Source organism: Tyto alba, unplaced genomic scaffold, assembly GCF_018691265.1.
Source record: "Tyto alba isolate M040663 unplaced genomic scaffold, T.alba_DEE_v4.0 Super-Scaffold_21, whole genome shotgun sequence".
NCBI classification, from domain to species: domain Eukaryota; kingdom Metazoa; phylum Chordata; class Aves; order Strigiformes; family Tytonidae; genus Tyto; species Tyto alba.
In genome coordinates, this window is record NW_024881295.1 from 4884714 (window position 1) to 4909860 (window position 25147).

The following is a 25147-nucleotide window of genomic DNA, read 5'->3' on the forward strand; positions in this document are numbered from 1 at the left end:
CAAGCAAGAAAGCCTACTCCCACTGAAGTCAGTGAATACTTCTTTTCACTCAGTCCTCTTTTCCCTTTTCCCCTTTACCCATAAACCCAGTGAAAGGCCAGGCATAGAATCAGGCCCTATCCAAATCACGCTTGAATGGGATGGGAGCTTGCACTGCACCCCATACTGGTGCAGGACTAAAATCTTCGTGTGAACAAGAACTGCAGGCTCAAGCTCTCAGACCCCAGCTGGCACACCCCATTTCTGGGTTTCAGGAGCAGAAGCCTTAAGCCTTGCAGGAGTGTCTTGCTGAACATGTGGTTTCTAACAACCAAAGAAAAATAAATGCTCAGGGACCAGATTTTAAATGATTAGGAAACATTAATGAGGAAAAGGAGGGGATATTTACTTTTTTTTTTTCCCCAGAGTTATTTATTTTTTAATAACACAAATAGTCAGGACTAGGGACATGTTTTAAAGACTATTCCTTCCCCTAAGTGATGCCACGACACGCTCCACCATCAGAGTGCTGCACTTTTCTGAAAAGGGGCACTATGTTAGAAAATTACGAATACATTCCAAACAAGTAATTATTCTTGCAAATAGGTACCTGTGGCAAAACCACTTGCACTAAACTAGAGGGGAAAAAGCCAGGAGGCAACTCTGAAGGGCTTTGAATGGCTCCGCAGAGATTGCTTAGGGCCTCTTTGGCAGGTGCTGTATCCAGAGGGAGATTGGGAGGGCTCTTAGTCCCAGAACACTAAAAGCAGGCAAAATATTGGGAAAGACAACACCACTTTGCACTTTCACACCTCTTACAAGACCCAGGTAAATTCTAGACCAGAGTAGCACATTTATCTTGATTTTCCAAAATCAGGTTGTTACTACAAACAGCCTTTGTTCACTCTTGCTCCATCACTGGCAGGTGAAATAAGGCTTTGAATGCCGGGATAAAGTAAGCTGCAAGCCACAAAAGGCACGGGACACCTAGAATAAATCCAGACCTGCCTCGTGGCTCAGCCAGACCATGTCCCACACATGGGGCAACAAGCAAGCCACCAGCCATGGTGAAGTTCAGGAAGGCTCTGAAAAAGCTCCAGTGGCCCTGAAATAGGGCAACAGCTTCTCTCATTCCCACAGAGACCTTCCCGCCCCAACTCTTTTAGTACAAGCAGCCACCTAAAGCAACTCCTACTGCAACTGGCACAAATGATCACAGACAAGAACTGGAAGTCCCGTGGCTTGGAAATCTTACACGTACGTCTGTGTGTTTATGGCTTGAGTATCCTGACAGAATAACATGAAGTTTCTACTGCTGCTACTCAGGCTATATTTCCACCAAAAGGTACTAGCTCGGAAGTAACTTGTCCTCTAGAAACCTACAGATGAATGCTGGCTTGTACTGAAAAGGGAAAGGAAATCCAGAAATGGAGACTTCCATGGAAATTAACTTTTCTTCTGCCCTTGAAGCACTCCTGCCCATGATGAGGTGCCTGCCACCCTACAAAGACTATCCAGCCTGACATGGCATGTCTGGATCCAACAGAAAATGTTATTTCTGTAGCATGGCCAGCTACTCCTCCAAAACACTCACTCTGGATGGATCCACTTTCTAACCTGTGAACTTCTTTTTAAATAAATGTGGTTTTTTAAGCAGCATTTTCAACTCTGTTTAGGAGAAGGAGGAAAGCAAGAATGGAGGTTGTCTTCCCCCTTGCTTTTGCCCTGTAGCAGAACCACACTGTTGTGTCAGCTCTCTCATTGCAATATCTCATTATCAGGCAACTGGAAGCTTAGAAGACAAATGGCTAGCTGTTGACAGACCAAATGTGAGCCTTCGGTGAACTCTGTTATCCCCACCTTCAGGACAGAATTGACATCTGAATCTGACTTCTCCAAACCATCACTGTGCTTGGGGGAAGGGCAGCTTCTGTAGCGGCATAGGGGTGATGGAGAAAATTGCAAGCCTGCACTAATTGCAGAGAACAGCCTTACAGACTAGTTCATTTACAGGTTTGGTGGCTAAACACACAGTGATATGTCTTTGTGATGGCTTTCCATGCTCTGGAAATGCGTTGCCCTCTTCAGTGCGCTTTGCAAGGTGACATCCACGCCTGGAAATCCCTATTGTGGTGTTAGGATTTCATCTGCAGCAACAGCAGCTGTGTGAATTTTATTAGCAGAGGCTTTCGGTCTTTAATAGTTTCCACTGAGAGAAACAAAAAAAAAAAAAAAAAAAAAAAAAAAAAAAAAAGAGGCAAAAGAAAACAACAATGCTGTGAAGTGGTTTGCTGCATTCATGTTCTGCAGACCATATGCACACACGCTGGCAGACAGCACGGCAGGCGGGACTTTACTCATGACGTGAGTTGTGGTCAGCAGAGGAAGCTAAAAAAGGAACTCAGGGTTTCTATTAATCAAATGGGGGGGTATGAGCTTACAGGAATCTAGGATGTATTGCTGCAGATTTACATACAGCACAGGAGATGTGTGCCTCAGAGATAATGTAGCAGATCACCAAGAACAAGCAGTCCTGGAAACTGACAGCAGCTTCCAAGAAATGTCGAAGGTCTGAGCTGTTACTGCTCAGCGTTTTCTACGCAAACATGGAAGAACCACTGTTGCTTTCTTGCCCCTCTGCGATGTTTCAGGTATCAGACACCATTGCCCCAAGAGGGAACAAAGATAAAATCAACCAGCTGTGAGCTGACAGCACAGAGCAAAGGGGCCAAGTCTCCACACGCAGCAGGGAGCCTGCACCCAACTCCCTGGCTGAGGGGTTTCCTGATGCCTCCACTCACCTGACCCTTGAAGCCCTCAAGAGCTGAAAGGAAGAAAATGGACCTAACCTGGCAGCTCATCCCCTGGTTTAAGGAATGCCTTTGACCTCCCCTCCAGCAGAATTCGACTTTTCTTTAGGTGCTAAGAGGACGGTCCATGGGGTTTTCCTGTTTGTAAACATTTCATCACAAGAACTTCCTCTTATCCTTCTGATTGGGGTTAATAGTTCTCTTGGTAATAGCTGGGAGAAAATAGCATAATTTCTTTTGAGGATCACTGTGTTTGAAGACTGATTTATCTGTTTGGAACAGCCACCATTCCCTGCAGCCACAATTCCCCTCTTTGGAAATCCCCCTGAATTTTCCTGAATTTGTTGGGGAAAAAAAAAAAACAGTAATGTTGTTTCCAAGAACTAGTGCCACTTTCTGTAGCATGCTCATGCCCTCTGAGTAACACAGCACTTCCTCCTTCATACGAAAAAGTCAGTCGCTCATTCTCACAGCAGTTCTGTGGTCCAGTCCAAGAGCTGAATACTTTTTTAGTGGTGGCAGTGAGCCTGCAGGAGTTTTTCTCCCTTCTTTTCTTACTTATTAAGAGATCATTTAATGCTATTGTTCACCTTGAGAAGGAGTCTAGCTCCAAGAATGAATGCTGTTCAGCTAAGCTAATTCTGAAGCTGAACAAAATTAAGTCCAATTTGGGATCAATATCAGCTACACTCATTTATCATTTATACTGTGATACTAGTCACATCCATATGAGCTAGATCTCACCACCTCACAATTTCACCACTGTGAAAACACAACATGAAATAATTTATTTTCCTCTCTGATGAGCTTATAATTTTCATTAAGGGGTCTTAAAATGGGCCAAAGGGCCAAAGAAGGTCAACAAGGTGAAAAAAAAAAAAACAGCACATCAGTTGGGCTTGGGACTATTTAAGGGCTAGGGATGATACAAAACAACAGAGAAACCAAAGAAGCTTTTGTCATTAACTCAGCCTCAGGTTGGCCAGGGGACCACCTTATCTTGCACCACATCCACTAGAACCTCAGGGTCTTGAGCACTTCCACCACACAACTCAGCCACTGACCTCCTAAGGTTTCAGCTGGGGCAGGGTGGAAGAGAGCCAGTCCTAACAAAGAAGCCCTTATTCCTCCATCCCTACTGTTTCAGGCTGTACAGATCCAAAATTCCAGTTTTGCTTTTTTTCTCTAGTTATATGTGAAACCAAAGCCCAGGGAACCATAGTTATTTCAGGAGAACTTACCAACAGCTTCCCCATGGACCCTACAAAATTAGAGTAGACCACTACCTCTTTCTATGAGTGCCTGTTAAGGGGAATGGTTGGCTCGTGCAATTGTCACATCTGAAGAATTAAAATCCCATTCCCTACGGATGGAAAGGGCAGAACATTACTCATGACGTTACACATCCAGAATAGTGACCTACCTAACACCGCCCGCTTTACTCTGCAGGCTTTCCTTTGCTGCAAATTACTATCTCACCCAATGTCCTGGCCAAATTCCAATCATTACATTCCCTCTACCTAAATTCCCTCTGCAGATTCAGCCAAGCACAATCATTATGTCTCCTTTGCCAAAGTGTCCTCCTGTGCAGTGCAAAGCAGCTGCCATACTTTGCACCAGAAGCAGCTGCATTTAACTGCAGGCAAACCAAATTGCCTTACAGGAGTGTGAGAGTCTGTAAAGCAGGATCAGATCCTTCAAAGCAGGAGGTGATTCTGAAATGCAAGACTTTGAGATTTGCGCCCCTTCCACCGTGCTCCATCCCCACTCAGTGTACCAAAATGGCTTGATGAGCGTTGAACCCAGGCAGGTTGAGCTGCCAGATGGGTCAGGGCCAGGGCTGGGAAGCGTGAGGGGTAGGGCTAGGATGGAGAACTAGCAAGGGCTGGGCACTCTGCTGATGGGGACCGAGATTTTTAGGTCTGAGCCGGTGTGAGTGTGAGGAAGAGCCCAGCCTAGGAGCCTGGGTACCAGGGGAGATGGCAGCAGCTGCAGGTGATTTTTTAACAGCCAGCTCAGGAAACCACTATGATTTTAACAGCCAATTCTACAAAATAGGCCTGATGTGCCTTTAGCACAGCCCTAGCCCCAACAGAATCTGAGCTGTCCCTGAAGCCTCCCCTGACCCTGCTCTGCATTTAAAATGAATTCCAGGGAGCATTATGATCTGGACAAAGCGGAACAGAATTAGATTTAGGAGAGAGCAACTAAGGTGACTGCCCAGGGCCCGAAACTGGAGGGGAGCCCCACTAATCCACACCAGACAGCAGCAAAAGTCAGCCCCTCCAAGGGAGGCAGGCGAGGAGTGACCAAGCCCTGCTTTTGCCCTGTGCCCCCAGAGTTTAATGCCGGCTGTGTGGCGAGAGAAGCGGGGCTAGGTCAACATAAGCGGGAGAGGCGAGGAACAAAGACCCCACACAGGATAACAGTGAGGTGACTTAAACATTTACAGGCTCACTGCAAGCAGGGGGTGAGGAAAAGTCAAGTTTTGTGCAAGGAGGCAGTAAATTTCCTGTTCAAATCTATGCATCGTGTTTCCCAGAAGTAAAGCCACTATTTTCAAAGCTGTCCAGACTGGTGTACACGGCAGTATCTCGACAATTGCAATCTGGTGCTGCGGGGCTGGTTTCTACATTTGCAGGCACTGCAGACAGTGTCAGCCTAACTTCAGTGTGAGCAACTCTGATTGAACAAAACCAGTTTTCAAAACCTCATAGCATCATATCAGACCCATGTGCTCCCAGGCACATCCCACCAGCCCTTTCTGGAGAAAAAAAAAAAAAAGCTATTTGGAACAAAAAAGCCACCAGAGAGGGGAGAGGAGCATGACGACCACTTAGCTGACTAAGGCCAGTGATGTGCTCCACCAAACAGCACCTTTCTAGAGACACAGAAGAAGACCTGTCACAAAACAAGCTCTGGGATCACACCGAGAGAGGAGAGCACTGAGAGCTGTGAGCAAAAGTGAAGACATCCTGGTTTCAGTTCTAGCCACAAGAACTGGGTGAACCTGAACCTGACCCAAATTACATGAAGATATTTGCATCACAATGAAAACACGTTGTTGCTGCAACTGGGCAGCTGGTGTCTTGTCTCCCCCCACCCCACCCCCTTCTCTGGTTTTCTGGAAAAAAAGATTTCTATAGCGCAAGGTTTTTGCTCAACCCACCGCTTCCTCATTTGTCCCCAGCTACTTCTCCATCCAGGGCCATAGGGACTCAGCCTGAGCCCACAGGTCCAGGATCCCAGCCCCGAGAAGAAAGGAAGGACTCCAGAGCCCTACTTCCACCCTCGCTGCAAGCGTGTGGGGAGGGGAAACTAAAGAGGAAACTACTTTTCTTCCCAGTTAGCCAGCAGTGTAAACTGGCCAGCTGGCAAGGGAGACCACGAACTGCCCCCAGGGAAAGGACATCACCTCTTGTGCACCCAGGCTGCCTCCAAGCCAGAGGCATGGCTGCAACAGGATCACTGGCTAACCCCAAACGGCTTCCCAAGAAGTTCGGCACCTTGTTCAAAGCAGCTTGTAAATGCACCAGCCACCCTCCGGCTTCCTCCCTCCCTCCAGACAATCTTCTGGTCCTGCTAATTTGTTACTTCCTATGTAAAAGCCCTTTCTTCCTGCATTCTCCCCTTTCTCCAGAAAAGGCTTCTGGGTTAGGTTTCCCAAACCTGGTCTCCAGGGTTCCCTTGGCATGCAGTTACTTCTGCATCCTTCAAGGACTTGTCACCAGGACCTTCTGAGGGGAAAAAAAAGTAACTACATTATGCTCCTTTTCCACATACAACACTTCACCCCTCTTGCCCCCACCAAAGAGAGAAAGGAAATACTCATAAATATGCTCAGCTAGCTGTGTTTTCAGCAGTATATGAAACAAAATTCTCCCTTAAACCTTATCTCAGCTAATGTACATTTATTGTGAAACTTTAGTTGCAAGAGAAATATTTCCTTGCTAAGGGAAATGAAGTGGAAGCTGAAACGAAGTGTCGTGCCAGCCGTGCTGCTCGCAGGTGTCTACGGTCCTCATGTGGCACGTCTTGGTACCTTGCGCAAGCGGTGGCAGGGAGGATGTTAAAAGGATGTGCTACAGGGTGGCTGCTCCCAGGGGTGGACACTGAGCTGGTGTAAGCCAGCACGGCTCATGTCGGTTACATGGGCCCGGCTGATTTACACCACGGCACAGGTGGTCTTCACCGCTGTGGGCTACCCTAGAGCGGCAAGGACCGCGATTCCAGGCCCCTCAATGACACTTTTGTGGCAGTCACATGGAAAACGGTGAGTGTTTTTCCCACCAGGTGGGTCACTGGACCTCGAGGTGAAATGCGCCTGCTGCCCCTGCTGAGCCTGGCATGCAGGGAGCATCTTCTGAGGAAAGCCAGGTCCCATGGGCAGAGCAGAAGAAAAGTGAGATAAAACATCAGCTGGTTCTCTTTGCTTTCCTGCTTCCAGGTGTGGCAGTGGTAGAGTTACTAAATCAGACTACACCAAATCATGTCTCTGAGATGTGTGCTTACATCCCCCTTTCTGTCATACCCTATGGCATGCAGAGGCTTCTTTCTTGTAAGAATAGGCTATAGGTAAAAGGCCAGCCTAGGACAGGTGAGACTGGCCCTCAAATCCTCGTCCAGCAACACACCTCATCCACAGCCTCAAAAACAACCTGCAGGCAGCAGGTCTTTGTCCCTCAGAGCAGGTCCCACACCGCTGTGGCAGGCACCTGCCTTCCCCATCGCCACACAGGGCCACAAAGCATCACTGAACGGAGGTCACACACAGCACGTGAGATATGGAGACACCTTAAATGCCCACACAGCTCTTCACATGGGTTTCACAGCCCCACGCCCACTTGGAGACCCATGACATTAGGCCATACATGCCAAGCGCAGGTACGTACCTCCTGCCCCAGCCTCCCTGCCCAGTCTTCTTCTGCAGTCACACTTCAGCAGTGGCACTGGAGCAGGACAAGGAAAGAGGCCATGCCATCCTAGGCAGGACTGATGGAACCAGCTTGGGCAGCTGTGGGGAGGCCACGCTGCAGAGCACGTTCTGACCATGCTGAGGAAAGGGGATGATCCTCCTCGCCAGACCAGGCAGTATTGCAGGCAACTGGTTCCCAACCGCCTGGGGCAAATGATTATGTTTTGTGGTACTCCTGTATTATAAATAAGGACCTCGAAGGACCGTCGGGTGGATGAGTACCTGAAGCAAAGCAATGCCTGTTGCAAAATCACAGCAAGTGAAAGCCCCAGACACCGAGAAGGTCCGATCTGTCTGCCACTACTGATGTGCCTGTCTCTCACTGCCATGGGCTAACGTTGAGAGATCCAGTTGCCACTGCGATCAACCTTCTTACATGCCTTCTGTGTCAAGGCCTGCTCAGCACTGCCCCGTGTGACGCTGCCACAGCCCACTGAGTGCTGGCAGAGAGGCGTGGGAGCCCATCAGCGCTGATGCCCAGATGGGGAAGCAAGAAGGCATAAATTGGGAAACGAGAGCAACCCTTCCTGTGTTGTTGTGTTTCTGCTTGTGCAAAGAGGAGGAAATGTTTGTAAAGCCCATTTCCCAGAATAACTTGCCCCTGACTGCAGGAGGTCCTGCCAAACCTCCCAAAGAAGACCTTCTGCCTGTGCACGTGCAGTGTAAGGGTCACCTGTGGCGCCTTTGCTGAGCACCACTTGTCTAGGAAAAGGACACAGACAGTTTTTAACTGTGTGTCAACACGGATAGTGAATCGCAGGGGTTTTGCTCTCTTGACTTTTGCACAAACAGCAAAACATCCCGTCCTCATGGCATAGCCACCAGTTTCACAGGCTCTGCTGACCAGCATTCCCACAGCATTTGCTCCTTCCACTCCTCTTTCAAGGAAACTATAGCACAGGGTAGATTTCTTACAGGGCTTGGCACAGACTGTTGGACGTACGGTTTCAGTAAAGGTTTTGAAAAATAACTTCCAGTGAGTCACAGCCACATGACTTTGCCTGGTCTCCCATCCCCACCCCGGTATCGTCCTCCAGCCTTGTGTGCCACAGTGTCAGAGCAAGTCATCTCCCAGGCCACAAGAAATGTCTAAAGAAACTGTAGTGGTGGCGACGGCAGCTATTTCCTAGCTCAGGAAGCAAAACCTTATGGGCTTTTTTCATGGTAAACAGCTGCTTCCTCACTTGTGCTGAAGAAAGTCCTTCCAAAGCTTTTCTTTTTAACTTCTGTAGCAAAACAAAATGAAAACCAGAGACAAATGTGTGAGGCTGCCTTTGATTTTCTGCAGTGGCAGCAACCAACCAGGGGAAAAAAAAAAAAAATAAAAAAATAAATGAGAAAAAACAGTCTTGGACTATACTGTTCGCCCAGGCAGAGAAGAATGCTGGAGGTGGTATATGCCAGGATGACATCAGGGGAGTGATGCAACTGATCTGTGGCCAGGAATCCTGCATAGCAGGGAGCTATGCAGCACGTATATAGAGAAGGGTGTATATTTTTATACATAAAATTTGGTGTTCGGAGTACATACACCCAAGCTGACGAGTGCAGATGGCAAGCTGCATACTTTGCCTGTGTGTCTCAGCTCTGTGGAGCAGGGAGCTCTGCCTATCAGAGGTCACCCAACACTTTTCCATGAGAAGAATGTGTTTCAGATTGTGTTCAACTTTGCCAAATTTCAGCTGTTTGGGCTGGATTTTTTCCATGCATTCTGTCTGCCCCAGGCCAAGTGGTTTTTGGGAAAGTTTCAGCAAAATGGTTCAGTCACTTCTCAGCACAAGGCTAGGGGAAAACCACATTTTGCCCCTGTTACAGACTATACATATGAAAAGAGCTTTTTGGGGGATCCTGTAATAGCTCTGCACACTGGAGAAGGAATATGGCATTTGTGCAGTCAAAACTGGGACTCCTGCTGCCCCTGTGTGAGTTTGCCCAAATCAGCCACGTTATAAGCTCCCCAGAAACCTCAGCCTGTGCAGGCTCAGGGGAGACTTTTTAGGGTTTGAAAACCCAACCTGTGTGCTTCATCCATGAACCAGGACCATGACAGAAAGGAGGGAGAAGTCTCATTTGAATCAGGGGACGGGGGAAACAATTGACAGACTATGAGGGGACTGTCTTCCTAAGCTCTGGGCTCTCCAAAAGCTTCTAGCTCACAAAAGGTCAGTTGCTGCCAACGAGCCATTGCTACAGAAGCAATGCCTCCAAGCCCACTAACCTCCTTCCTACTCCTATGCTTAGCCTCTGCTTTTGTCAAGCATTGTACAACATATCTTCCATTAACGGTGGTCAACCATTGCCACAAGAACACAAAAGGAACAGGACTATTCCTTAAGAGTACATGTCCCTCTAGAATAAGAACTGGTTCCTTGAGTCTCGCCTCCACTGATAGCAAAACCTACTGGGGTATAGATGTCCTCAAGGGATCTCTCCAGAGAGGCTAGCCTGGAGAAATCTGACCCAGATACCTCTCTAGATGCCTTAGGAAATATGTTTGGGGAAACCTGCTGATGAACCAGCCTGGGACTTGGGAAGGTCTTTCATATAACACAGACCCAGAAATGGTTCGCTTTGGGGAGTTCAGTTTCTCTTTCGCTTTTTCTAATTTAAAAACATTAGCTCTATATCCAAGAAATCCTAAGCAGAAAGTGAAGGTGACAAAGCTAAGCCTGAAACAGTTAAGAAATCCAGAATGAAACCGAGCTTGTGCTTGACTCTTTCCTATGTACTTTTAAAAATATGTTTTCATGTGATGTGACCAGGTATCAATATCATGAAATATTGCTTCCACCGCTCTGGATATTTATTGCAAGCAAACAGAAATTAAGCCAAGTTGCACTGATAAGCCCCTATTCAAGTAAGTAAGCCTACTAATTCAATGGGACTATCCTTACAAGTGGCCACTGAGTTTCACAATGCAGCCTAAGATACCTATAATTTAGTAAGTAAATAGATAGGAAGAATAATTAGTGTAAAGAGCTGAGCCAGGTGTAAACTCCCATTACCTTGACAAAGAAACACCTAGTTTATACAAAAACATCGTGGTAAGAGCAGGAAATATCCCATCAACTGATATAAATCACTCGCTATCTCATCCTCTGGCCCTAATCCCATTCAAAATTAGAAGAATGTTCTAATCAGAATCTGCAAGAAGAACGGAGGAGGTAAAGGATAATGAGATGGTTTTATGAGGAGAAGTACATTGGCACGGAAACATGGTACAAGTCTGAAATGAAGTAAAAACAAACAAAAAAAGAAAGGTGGAATAATTTCTGGAATTACATACATTCATTTTTCTAAAGGATTAATAAAATTGTTAGAAGGCATGAAGCACAACTGGAAGTACAGCTGATGCTCCTGTGCACTTGCTGAACGCTGCACATGAAATAATTTATGTGAGCATCTTAAACACCAGCCTTCCACTGATTATTTGAAAACTTTTTTTTTCCATTTAATCTTCCTTCTGATGAGTTTCTCCATCCAACATGATTGGAACATTGGAACAATATTAGCCAAGCTCTCTACTTCAAAAATCCATTAATTGGTAAAGAAAGGAGGAAAACATGTGCTATTGATTATGTAATTTATGTGTTATGATATCCCGGTGGGCTGACATGTTTGGTGGTGACCTTAGCCTTTGAAACGGTAGATTATATAGTATAAATCTACCTCTAGGAGTAGTGGACATTTTATGGAGAAAATCTTTCTATTAATATGCCACAGCTCATGACTGCTGAATGTATTTTTGGTCCAACCTCAAAAAAGGAAAAAATGGGAGAACAACTGCAATTTTCTATCTAAAACAACAAGCCAAAATCCCTCAGTGCCATTTCTGCAGATGTTCCAGGCAGAGAAAATCTGGCCATTTTATCTTCACTCGAATTAAAGTAAGTGAGCATCTGGATTCCTTTCTGGAAGAAAAGATTTATACGTTTGCTGCTATGAAAGGCGCGTAAGGTGGAGAACGCCGTGTGTTTTATATATCCAAGTGAGACGCTATTTTTCTCCAACAGAAAAATACCTCAGTTTTTCCTTTCCAGTTAACCGTTTCTCTGGCCATGGCACTGCTGTTATCTACTCTACCCTGCCTTTTGGGAACATCTGGGTAACCGTTGCCAGCATGTTGCATTAATAATATCAGAATAACAAATCTCATACAAACGGGTCCAGTCCTCCACAAAATTTCAGGCCAGTTTCCTGCAGAAATGAGCCTTATGCAACCATACAGCGTGTGGGTGGGTCCGTATGTCTCTGGTTATCTGCCCTTCCCCTTCACCCTCCCAGGAGCTTTTCAACTGCTTAGGAAATTTCCATCAAATGTGACAGAGGGGCAGTTGTATCCAAGTTAGTACGAACGCTCACACTTTGTGCAAGCGGGTGGCAAAGGAGAGAAAAGAAACTTTAACGACGTCCCCAGTGATGGACTTGTTAAAATAGCAGAAAACCCACCTCACCGCTAATTAGACATCACAGACTCTACATGAAAGAGGGCAAGCAAGCTTATTTCCACCTGTGGCAGAACAACTTTCTCAGTGGGGCATTTCTATTTTTATTTTTACTGTAAGGGAACCTGCAGTGAATGTTTTGATGGACATAGGGACAGATCAAGAAAAAAAATACCATCAAAACCGTGTGTGCTCCTTCTGCAATGCCTGCACAGTTATCTAAGAGGCAACAATCTTTTTTCCTCTTCATTCCATCCTCGCCTCGACTAATTTCATTCTTTAATTATGACTCCTGGCAACCTTCAGTACAAATGAGGATTTTCCTCCTTTAGGTAATGCATGTTCTTGGCTCTGAGGAGGAGGCTTGTCTGTCAAAACATTAGCTGCCTCTTTTATATGTTAAGTATTAATTCTATTTATCTTCGAATTATTTTCAAATACTGGAGGCATTCTTCCCCGTATTGGAATGCAACAAGTGCTTAATTTCAGGTTTTCATGTTATTCTTGCTCAGATATGAGGCCAAAAATGAGTAATTAAATTCTCATTTAAACCCCATTTCCTTAAATACGCCTATTCTCTTACCACACGCAGCCTCTTTACTAGCCCCATGCTCTTTCACAGGAGGCAGCAGCCTGCAACCCATGGGGACAGGTACAGCCCACAACTTCATTTCAGATGGCCTGTAACCGCATTATTATTATTCCAGCATTTACTGGGTCACACTAAGGCATGTGTTAACATGCGGCAGACCAAAGGTGTTCAAAAGACTTATTTGTCCCTCAGCAAGGAAAGAACTTCTTGTCCCTGATGCAAAGGAAGGAGTTAATGGCTTACCACCACCTAACACAGGGTCCTTCTCCCCTGCTAGGTACGCCCAGCGACAGCCTTTGCCCACACTCGTGTCTGGAGCCATCTCAGGTCTATGCTTCCAGCAGAAACGAAATGAAGGGTTAAATCTGGAGTGGTCCAAGGTAAACCGAGAGATGAAAGCGGTTTCTGTGCTTCTGCGTATTTAGGGACAAAACCAGTACCGGTTTTCTGGCAGTGTCGGTCCATGCTGACCTGTGTGCTAGCCCCCCAGTGCCTCTGACAGCCATTGGCGTTTTTCTTCTGTTCTACTGAGGGCTTCTCCGTGTGAGCCAAGGAAAGGGAGCTGCAACATCTCTCACTGACAAAGGCATCCCTGCTCTATAAACTGAATGAAACCACCACCTGGTTTCGTTCTGCCAAAGGAAGAGGCAGCAGAGGGAACATTGTCATGACCAGCCTGCTCTAAACTCCCACTCAGAGCGCAGAAGATGCAACTTCAATGCTTTGAGCTACCCAGGCCCCCAAACCCTAAAAATGCATTTAAGGCACTGTAACATGCAGGCAAAACTTAGGCAAGAGACACAAAAATAGAGCCCTGTATCCACAGCAACACAAGCACATGAGAAGTCATGAACTCCAGCATGCCATTTTTTCGAGGCTCCAGCAAAGCTTTCCCCGGAACTAAGGATGGATGCCTGAAGAGCAAAACGCATTTTGGAAACACTTTCCTACACTCTTTGGAGGGGAAAGCCTCCACGCTTTCTGCCTTGTGCCACCTTCCCGCTCTCCCAAGGGGCAGCCTGCCCTGCTGTGAGCCTGAGCAAGGAACACAGCACCACGGTGATGAATCCGTGTTTTCCATTGCAAGGCGGAGCATGACTCACAGTCCCCATCATGACCCAGTGACTTCTGGTATCCAAAGCAAACACAGCTAGCGAGGCTTTTCAATAAACAATCAACAATCTCCTGCTAGCTGCAACAGTCCACCGCATGAAACGCAGCAGTTTAATGTTTTTTTCTCACTTTGTCCCTTGCCTTTGCCTTCCCCCATTCATTCTCAAAAGGGGCAGTCATGAGCAAAGCCTGCCATTGCATGTCCCCACCTTCCCACCCAAGCTAAACCTGGAAGAATCTGTGGAGGCCTGAACAACAGCCTTCTTGGCTTTCATCACATGTCCTGTTGGACAACACTGCTAGGAATATTCAGAAGGAAAATAAATCTTCACCTCCTTCAGGAAACTGCTTTTATTTCAGTAACCCCATCTCCCCTTTAGAGGTAGGGAGGGAGTCCCTTTGCACAGGGACTATGGTGAGCAATACAGGATCTCCCTGCAGTGCCAAAGAGGAGACTTAGTGCCTGAGCTCCAGCATCTGGGCCACTTCACAGCCACCAGTTTCATCCTGTAGCCTGAGAGGCTCCACTGTCACCTGTCCTGAGTGACTCAGGAGGCTGGAAGGAGGAGGAGGAGGAGGAGGAGAGCAGGCACTGACAGTCCTCTGGGCTGCAACAGCAGGGATGGGAGCCAGCTGAGTTCAGCATCCTCAGGCATCATCGGGGAGGGCACTGACACACCACCTTCGTCCTCCACTTCAGGCCCTTCCCTCATCCCCACCAGCTCACCCACGGGCCCAGCAGTCCACTGCAAGTAGAGTTTGCAAACAGCTGGTATCACCAGAGAATCTGGTTATGATATTGCACGATTTGAGATGAGCTCTTAACCTTCGCTGATACAATCTTCAAGTGTAGCAACTGGCTTTGCAATATCTGCTGTTAAGGAGCGGGTATGAAACTGCTTCATTCTGGCCATCAAATAGCAATCATATGTTAACGACTTTCAGTTTATTCCCTGCGGTAGCTGGTTCAGATTTGTGAAAGCAGAAAAACTTGCTAATATGTTTTCAGATTAAATGGACCTTTTCTTCTCTTAATGTATGTGCCTAAAAATAACAGGAGTTGAGCAGTCATGTCAAGAGATTAAATTACCCTAAAGTCTGCAGAGGGATTACAGCTGTCTGAAAACAATACATATATACTTTATTCAGCAATGGTGTGTTTAGTCAAGACAAATTTGAGCAGTCATGAAGACTGCTTTGTTTCTCTATTAGCCCAGTGCTTGTGAAACCCTGCATAAAAACACAGTAGTGTGAACCACCTGACGTCCACAAACAAGTCTGTTTTAGTAATTGCCCTGTACAAAGCAAACCCCAAAATCAGTAAAACCACCCGGCAAGTTCCAGGTTTCACTTCCCAAACAGCCATACACATCCATACCATACAGCTATATACATCCATACCCAAACCTGCCTGAAAGTTTATATCAAAGAGCCATGTTTTCAGTAATTTATGATCCTACCAAACTAAATGATAGTGACACTTTTCCTTCCCGAGTGTCCGAATTCTCATTCTTTGCTCCCCAGTAGTATTTGCAATGTCTGAACCAGGTACTTAGCCTCTCACATAATTCATAAGGGGACTTACATGCCTACAGGGGTGGCTGCAAAGCCCGAATAAAAGAAGATTGAAGCTGCCTGGCTCAGGCAACAGAGAACTCCTCATGAGAAATATACGCCTGTCAGCCTGCCTGCTTCAGCATTTTGGCCTGTAGAAAGCCATCTCCTTGCAGGCAGCCAGCCAGCCCTGCATTCTGCCTGTGAGGATGAGGCCAGCAGTGGCAGCACCCTATGAGTCTCTAATAGCTTGGTGCAGATAGCGTGCCTACCTGGGCCAGCAGCTCCCGGGAGTGACACGGAGGGATACTTACAGGAGGATCTCGTAGGAGCAAGTCAGCCACACTCAGTACTGCTGGGCAGACCTTGATATCTCAGCACCATCACTCGTAAAGTAGGTACTAATGAACTTGAGGCACCTGGGTGACAGATGACCCAGAATTGGAAGGACAGACATTTAGGATTTAGGCACCTAATATGACAAGTCACACTCTGGCTCCCAGTCTCTAGTAGATTTACCTGCAGTGATGCTGCCACCTCCCTCCCAGCCACAGGCAGCCACCCAGGTGCAGGGGGGGATGCACGCCAGATGCATGCCAGATCCTCAGGGGTGACAGGGAATATCCCCAAATACTAGCACAGCAACCTCCAGCAAGAGTGGTTTGGGATTCAGAGGTCAGTTGCAGGTTGGATTAAATGTGTAGATAAAATAAGGACATATTGCAGATAATAAAAAGACATACTGGATGAGAAAAAAAAGGCTAGGAACAAAAGGTGACAGAAGGGTAATATAAAGGCATTCGAGCATTTGCGGGACTCAGTGCTTTTCTAGAATGGCTCAGTCCTGCCCAGTAAGCTCTCTGTAACACAGACAAAACCCACGTAACAGGCCACCGCGTCCTATGCTGGAGGCAGATTAGCCTGGACTTGAAACTCTGCCTTTACCTGAGCTCGAGATCAGCTCAGAGGGGTAGCAAAAAGATTGAGGGGTTGGCACCAGGCAGGACAGCGAGGTCAACCCTTCCCAAGGACTTCAGGCCAGGAGGAGGTTAACACAGAGCAGCTCTGTTATGCGTCTGCTTCATCCCCACTTGCTGCATGTTTTCAGTGAGAAGTGGCTGGTGGAGCAGCTGAACCCGGGTCTTGCAAGCTTTCTGCCAGCAGAGTCCCCTCTGTGAAGGGAATTTGCTGCTGCATGTCTGCAGCCAAAATCTCATCCTATCCGTTGATACTCATTTGCCCAGAGAAGTTCACTTCAAAGGCAACAGCTGCTCTTCAAAGAGGCAACAAATTGCAGCGAAGGGGAGAATCAGTGGCCTCCCCAGCCTTGGCCAGAGCTCTTGCAAGACTTTGGAGGGGCCCTGGCCCAGATTACAGAGATAAGCAACCCAAAACCCATTTTTCATTTCTAATCCATTTCAGTGTAGTTTAAAGATGCGGTGTTTTCTACCTCCACTGAGATCCCACAGAAAATACTGATGGCCATCTGTCAGTTCTGAGCATCCCTGTAAAATTACAGGCATCCAGCCTCTGGTGGGGCACTAATGAAAATGTGAAAACTGCTTTTTTGCCCCTTATCGGACCCAAGAAATGCTGCAATTCTTTGTGTCTGGTTTAAAAAAGCAGGAAACAATGTTTGGTTTCTTTGGCATAATCCAGGTGCCCTCAGTTTCTTTTGGTCTTTTGAGATTGCCACCCTTGGTTACCATCATGTATTACTGAAAGGTCATACATGACAATAAATTATCTATCTCCAGACAGAGAGACACTCTGACAGCCTGGAAAAAACACCATCATCCTGTGTGCTATCTTACATGACTGAAAAAGGGTTTGTCATATATGTCAAAACTTTACATTTATCAAGCTTCAAAAGCAATGCAAACAAAAAAAAATATTTCATTTACATTTCAAATGTTTTTTATAACTTCCCTGCCCTGGTTTTGTTCACTGTCCCCCCAAAAATATTTGCATTTGATCAAAGACTTCAAATTCATATGGTCCCACTATCTCTCTCCCTGTACTCTCCCACCCTTTCTTAGTGTACCTAAAACAACAACCACATTCCTGTATGGTTACTTATGACCTGCAAATAAATGTGTTCTGCAAATAAATGCCATAATGAAGAGCCTCATTGCCACAGAGGTTCATAGGCTCAGTTCAAAGTACTGTGATCATGCTCTCAGTGGGCCAAGGGGAACAGAGAGCATTTTTGGTTTACAGAGCTTTCCCAGAGAGCATCACAGCATCCTCAGCACTGAGATTCTATCAGGGAAGACCTAACAGCCGAGGGATCTCTGGAACATCACAGTTTTTCATTTCAGCAGACAAAATACTAATTTGTGTATCAGTTTTATCCTCCATAATTTCTCCACAGTTACAAAACATTGGTTCACCAAACAATTTTTTTATTCTTTTTAAAAAGGCACACAGGGTCTACAGAAAGAGGAATTCAGTGCACTGAGCTGTTTAGCCGATGAAGAGACAAACTGAAGAGGAAGCACAAAGCACTCTTACTCAAAGCGAGTATCCACAGCACTCATTCAGGGCTTCATGCAAAACCCATGCAGGACATCCAGGAACCAGGGAAAAAAAAAAAAAAAAAAAACACTCAGAAGCATCTGGCTGTTGAGTCACAAGCAGGCTGTTGTGACAGTCGGACCCAGTTTGTACCCTGAGGTGCAGCAGGTCTGTCTCGCACCTGCCTGTTTCCTGCCTCAGTAGCGCTGCCACAAGCACATCTTTTCCTTCCTAACTCTGAAGTGATGGGGTGCTTACGTATAAAGCACAGCAACGATGCAGTTTCACCCCAAAAAGCGTTTCCCCAAGCAGCAGTTCTCTGCCGCATGTTTATTACCTCTCAGTGCTTTATCTACCAGGTATGTTTAATTTACGAGAAAAACGTTTCTCTTTTCTAACCCAGATAGGTTTGTAATACCACCCGCCTGACCACAGCAACTGAGCAGCTTCCAGAATTGCATTCAGCAACATGTCTAACGTCTGTCACATGAGGTTTGCTGTCTCGCTCTCCTCCTCTTGCCCAGGGAAGGTCTTTGTGTTCGGTGGTTTCTTTGGCATTTTATTTTTAAGATGCTTCTGGAGGTTTGCTAGAGAAATCAGCACCAGGAAGCTTATCCTAAACTAGGAGCAGAAAGAAGTAAGTCTGTGGTTCTCCTTTGGAGAATTTCTGCCATTTGGTCTTGGACCAGTCCTTGAGAAACCCTCTGTCCCCTGGATAAAGAAGCTTACAAGTTCCCCTGGGTCTGAATTTTTTTTTACAATGAGGGTGGTGAGACACTGGTTGCCCAAGAGGTTGTAGATGCCCCCTCCCTGGAAATACTCAAGGTCAGGTTGGATGGAGCTCTGAGCAACCTGATCTAGTAGAAGTTGTCCCTGCTCATTGCAGGGGGTTGGGGACTAGATGACCTTTAAAGGTGCCTTCCAACCCAAATCATTCTGTGATTCTATGATTCTATCTGAGAAGCAGGGGTTTTGAGTATGATCCTCAGACTGGAATTCAGAATTTTTATAGATAGGATATGTTCAAGCCACCAAGCACCTGGAACATAAAAGACAAAACACATGAGCTTGATGCAGCTCTCCTATTCCAAGCCACTGAGATCAGAAACACAGGGCAGGTTCCTGTCAGAAGCAGCAGTGATTCCTTAAATCCCATTACACCACCTATACAACATGGTCAGCCAGCAAAGCCCTCTGCAACACCCTTGCTAACCACTGGGTATGAATGAGGGACATGCAAATTGCTCCATTGCTGCCCAAGAAAAGAACCCAGAGATTTGTGCTGAATGGATTAGCTGAGTAAAATACCATCAGTATTGCTGTTTTCAGACCAGAGCCACAGTTTAAGGTGAGAGTGACAGGCAGGACATGACGTGGCGGCACTGAGAACTATGTCAAGTAAATGGAGCAGTACAAATGCAGATTAGACAGGGCAGTAAATGGCATCAGGAGGGAATGATGTGCAGTAAGCTCTAGAAAGCAGGGGCATGCTTTTAGGTTAGATTTTAAATGAGCATAGCAGAGGGCTTAACCTGCTATGGTGAGGTTAGCTGGAGCTTGGAGCCTTTCGCCTCCTAGCACCAGAACTGATCAGATCTATTAAGCTTGTCTTTCCACTGAGACCTCAAAGATCTTGAGGGAAAGAGGAAGAATGAAAATAAAAAAAAAAATAAAACAAAACAAAACAAAAAAAAAAAAAAAAAAAAAAACACACAAAACCACCACCAAGAAAACAGGCTCCTGTACTTAGCATCTAGGACAGTCATCTCAGAACAAGGATCCCCATGTTCCAGCTCCTGCCCGAAAGGCTTATGGACAATACACAGTTAATCTTTCGCTCTTTTTTGGAGGATGGAGCAGCTCACAAGGACAGCAGGACTCAGGCAAGCCACAAATCCAGTACCCAGAACACTCTCCAGAGAGAAAAGAAACTTTGGTCCCCCCAGGCAGAAGAGGTAATTGATGTCTCCAAAATAGTGGGTGCTCTGGTGACTGGTAAAAGGGGAACAGACAGGGAGGGTGAAAGGAAAGGGCATAAAAGGTAGCCACAGAGCAACTTCTTCTTCCAGTCTCTTTTGAAAGAAAGCAAGTGTTTTTGCTACAGAGAGCTGTCAGAAAAGGTACAGTGAGAGCACCTACTACACCAAGCTGTCCAAGACATGCAGGAGGAAGGGCTGTCACACCAGGTGACAGCTAGAGCTTGTACCTTCTGACAGGTCCATCAGCTCAAGGGCCCCTAAGTGGCTGCCTGGATGCAGTGCCCTCTCCCCTTTTCCAGGTTTCAGCTGGGATGGCGTTAATTTTTCTCCCTAGTACCTAGAATAGCACTGTGTTTTGGATTCAGTATGGGCTGCTGGCCAGGCTTAAACCATGACAGTGTTCCTACACCATGCACAGACCACAAACCAGGGCAACAGCTGGAGACAGAGTGACAGCGATCCATGTGGTACACAAACAAGACATGGACCTGGCCATGGGACAGGAGTGATCACAGAAGCTTCTTGCTGTGGTTTAAGATTCCATAGGGATGGCAATGGTGAACCCAGGGCCTGCAGCTCCAGAAGCCGCTGTTTGCAGGTCATTTCTGGAGCAGATTTCAAAGGCCAGAGATGAGAGGTGAAAGCTGGAAGGCAGAGCCCTGGGCTTCTGTACCAGAGATTGCCCAAGCACCTCCTCGCAAACTTCATCACTTTAGGATGGAGAGCAGCTGTCCTGCACAGGGCTTTTAGTTTTTGCTTTACTGCAAAGCACAAGGAAGACCCTACCAGCTCACAGCCTGCCGTTTCACAGTAGCACTGCCAGCTTGCTCATTCCCTCCCACTCTGCTGGTCGGGTTGTTGGTGCAGCCACGTGATGAACTAGACCAGAAATGGATCCAGCTAGGGAGAAAAAAACAACATGCAAAGCAAGAACAAAGAAGGGAAGGTGGGAAATCTCTGCAAGACCTATTCCCTGATGCAGTTCCTCAAGTAACTTCACCAGCAATGCCAGAGGCAGGACTGAGTGGGCTAGATGAGGAAGGAAGGGGATGTCTAAGCAGGACAGACTTAGGTGTGAAACTACTGCCTCCCTTGCTTTCAGACAGACTGACAGCTCAGGACTTCAAGGCCTTACACTCCACGAACAACCGTAGCCCACCCAGCTCCACCTGTTTGCAAACACGATGCCCTCTTTTGCATTACTTGCTCTGACAGAAATAGCTTTGCTAGGAAAAAACCCTATATATTAGCTTTTCCCCAAAGCAGGAAGATAAGCATCCACTGATTATTGACCCCAGGTTTGGCCCAGGTAGGAGTCAACATTTCTCCAACTGCTTGACAGCTGAGGCAAGATGCTAAACAGCACTGCCCCGAGAGAGATGGTTCCTGAAGCCATCCTCATTGCAGTTCTACACAACCAGCTGGGAGGAAGAACAGAAAGAGAATAAAAGGCAACTGAAATCAGTGGAGTGGATGAAAACACCCGGCTGCGTTGTCCTCCAGTACCAGTGAACCTCTAACTCTCTGCCATGCTTCAGTGCCCAAGGTTCATCCCCTCCTAAAGGAAACAAGCTACGCTACTTAGTACATTGAGCACCGTCACAAACTCACATGCAAGCAACTGCAACCCAGTGACTCCCTATGTGGTGGATTTTTTTTTCAAAAAAATAAGGGAAAATGTGAAAGGTTGCTTTTTAGCTTTCCTTGTCAAATGCCTGTGACCCAGAAGGAAATTTCCAAAGTAGGTGAAGCAAAGGTGAGTGAGAAATCCCACCAGCAGCAGACCTCGGCTGTGGCCAGCCGTGCGGCAGCGGCTCTTCGAGCCAAGCCAGTAGAGGTCTCTCTTCCACTAATCCACTAATAAAAATAAATAAATATCTATCTATATTTGTCTGCGTGCGCATGTGCCTTCCCTTCTGATCCCCGGTCCCCAACTAGAATAAAATAATTACAGCAGGAAGCCAGCAGCTCGGATGGGAACTATTTATCACTCCGCTCCAGAAAAAAAAAAAAAAAAAAAAAAAAGAAAAAATAGTTTGTGGGCTACCAGGTTACCAAGCTTACAGTGTCAACTCCAGGCTTTGCATCTGGCAGGAAAAAATTTACGGTATGGTCAGTCCCAGACCTCCAGCTTCTCTCTCCAAGGAAAGTGAGGACCACAGCTGTGACTGGGCTCACTGGGGCACAGCCGGTTGCTCGCAGATGTCTTCCAGCCTGCCCAGGTAGCAGGGGGATAGGGAGCCCTTTCTGCACTTGTAGGTCGCTGGTTTCAACCTGGGTAGAGTCAGTCATGACAGAAAGGCTTTATCAGGCAACGGTTGTTTTTTTGGCCTCCATGTAAAGGACTGCTTGGTCTTTGTGGGAGTAGCGTCTAGAGCACACAAAATGGGGCGTCTGCCCACGACTGGAATCCTTGCTGGAAGTCTCAGATGTGAGGCCAAGGATAAAATTGGAATGAAACTAATGTTCCTGCCTGCCGGCTCCTCCAAACAGCTGCCGGCACAGTAGGCCGGCCAGGTATAAAAGCCTGAACTGGCACAGCCTGTCTTTGTGGGTAAGGAACGCTAAACCACAAGGTGTGTTGCTCCGCGCTTCCACCCGGAGCCGGCTGGCAGGTGCCAAACTGCCGAGGGGCAGCGGGGCACCCCCCTGCCAGCTCAGCCCGGCCCAGCTGGGCCACGCACCGGCCTCTTCCACGGCGGTGTCACCAAGCACCGGTGTCACCAGTGTCACCAAGCACCAGCGTCACCAAGAACCGGTGTCACCAAGAACCGGTGTCACCAAGCACCGGTGTCACCAGCACCGGTGTCACCAAGCACCGGTGTCACCAGCACCAGTGTCACCAAGAACCGGTGTCACCAAGCACCGGTGTCACCAGCACCGGTGTCACCAGCACCGGTGTCACCAAGCACCGGTGTCACCAGCACCAGTGTCACCAGCACCGGTGTCACCAGCACCAGTGTCACCAAGAACCGGTGTCACCAAGCACCGGTGTCACCAGCACCAGTGTCACCAAGAACCGGTGTCACCAAGCACCGGTGTCACCAAGCACCGGTGTCACCAGCACCGGTGTCACCAGCACCGGTGTCACCAAGCACCGGTGTCACCAAGCACCGGTGTCACCAGCACCAGTGTCACCAGCACCGGTGTCACCAAGCACCGGTGTCACCAGCACCAGTGTCACCAAGCACCGGTGTCACCAAGCACCGGTGTCACCAAGCACCGGTGTCACCAGCACCAGTGTCACCAGCACCGGTGTCACCAGCTTGCGGCAGCCCACCGCATAAAGCTTCCGCGCTCCCTTCTCCAAAACCCAGAGCCTGAGAGCTGCCCCCAGAGCCCCGGGGGCGGGTGACACCCCCCCACACCCCCCCCACGGGATGCTACAGCACCTCCTTGTGCCCTTTGCTTGCGGAGAACCTGCGGATTAGCAAGGTTTATTAAGAGGGGGAGGCTGCCCGCAGCCCAGCCCAGCTGAGGAACAGCAGGGGGAAGTCCAGAGCGGTGACCCCCAAACCCTGCTCCCCAGTGACGGCAGAGTGCAGGAGCAAGCAGGGAATGGGCAGGAGGCAGAGCTGCCCCCTCCCCGGTGGCAAGGCACAGGGCGGCCGCCGTCCACTGAGGTACAGCTGCACCCCCTGATTTGGGGGCAGGGAAGGAGGGGGGGGGGGGGCAACAAAAAAGGCAAACCAGCTGTATCTGTTTAACTGGAGTACATCTCAATTGGAGACATACGCACGTGAACACGCCAGCTCCTGGCGAAAGAAGGCAAGGTTTGGTTATATCACATCTTGACTGCGGATTAGGCCTCGAGCAGCTGAAGGTGTCCTGCAAAAGAAAAGCCACTTTGGGGAACATGCTGACTGCAGGAAAACATCTGTATTTCACCCTGCTCCTCTCCACCCGTCCATTCCTTTGAACCTATCATGCTTTCATATTGCTTCTCCTACGCAGGCAGCTGCAGGCATTAAACCCTCGGAGGCCGGGACACCGTTCACCCGCTGCAATGGCAGCTTGGGGCTGGAAGTCACCCCTGTAAGAGGTGGCGGAGGTCCCCACTTACCACGAGAGACCTGGGAGCAGGTCAGTTCCCAGCTCTGTTTTCACCTCAACAAAATTTTTTGTCCACGCCACTAGAGCGAGACTTTTTCCTCTCGCTTTGGCCTCCCCGGGAGTCCCGGGGGACACCCAGGCACCTCTCCACATCCAGGCTGCTGCCCCTGCGCCGCCGCGCCCGGGGAGCTGCGAGAAGACGGTGGGAGAAGAGTGGGGGCTTCTCCTGCCATCTATCAGTGCTTGTCCGGCAGCACCAGTAACCCCCTTTGGGGGGATTTTTGTAGCTCCTGTCAGTTTTGGTTTGTTTTCTTCATGCAGAAGCAGATGAAGAGTGAATAGTCTGATGCTGGGGTTTTTTTTAGGCAGCTGCACTATTATATTTTAATATTTACATTATCATGCATTTTATATTCTAGGAAAAGGTGCATTTGCTTGCCTTTTAAGTAAAGTGAATTAGGATTATTTTTTTTAATGGAAAAGAAAAAAAAAAAAAAAGAGAGAGAAGAAAAACACATTCCCCTCTATTTTTTGACTGATTTTGAGTCTTGCAATGACTGATGTGGGCAAGGCAGAAAGCAGGCTGGGAGAGGAAAGGCACACAAGGTCGCCGGACGGAGGAGGTGGCCGAGCCTGGGTGAAACATGGCAAACCGCAAGTGCAGATACTACCCACCCAGTGTGAAAAATGCCTTTTTTCAGCTCAGTAAGTAAACGAAACATGGGAGGTGGGGAAAAAAATCAGTATTAAAAAAAGAACAGAAAGTCTTCAAGGCTTTTTCAGTAAAATCAAAGCAGAAAAGATCTCATTTGGGGACAGAGCAAAACAATTCATAGAATATAATAATTTTACTGCAGATGACACATTTTGTTAAATCCATTATACTGTGAATGTTTTCTTTTGGTGGGTGTGCAATAAAAAAGAAGCAAGAAACAAGATAATAGATTAATAGATTACTTTTTAAATGAAAAAAAAAAAAAAAGGCATCTTAAAATGAAAAGTTTAAAATATTAAAATACCATAAGATGTTGGAACAAAACATGCTGACATTTCTGAAGTGGCATGTTTTCTTTTGAAAATGAAACTCGTTGCTTCTGCAGGTTTTTTCAGCTGAAGCTCCTCAGCCGTAC

The 25147-nt window shown here is 47.3% G+C and overlaps 1 long non-coding RNA gene across 3 annotated transcripts in view; it reads right to left on the reverse strand.

Annotated features, from left to right (window-relative positions):
- The window catches only part of LOC122153698, a 38952-nt gene extending 13805 nt beyond the window's left edge, over positions 1–25147 (reverse strand). The window contains exons 1-4 of one of the 3 annotated variants that reach the window (XR_006165554.1): positions 25037–25147; positions 23704–23792; positions 22029–22238; positions 18898–19024 (exon numbers count right to left, since the gene is read on the reverse strand). This is a non-coding gene — a long non-coding RNA (uncharacterized LOC122153698). Of the gene's footprint in view, positions 1–18897; positions 19025–21684; positions 22239–23703; positions 23793–25036 lie in introns of those variants that run through there. The other 2 variants (XR_006165555.1, XR_006165553.1) reach the window with 2 other exon arrangements.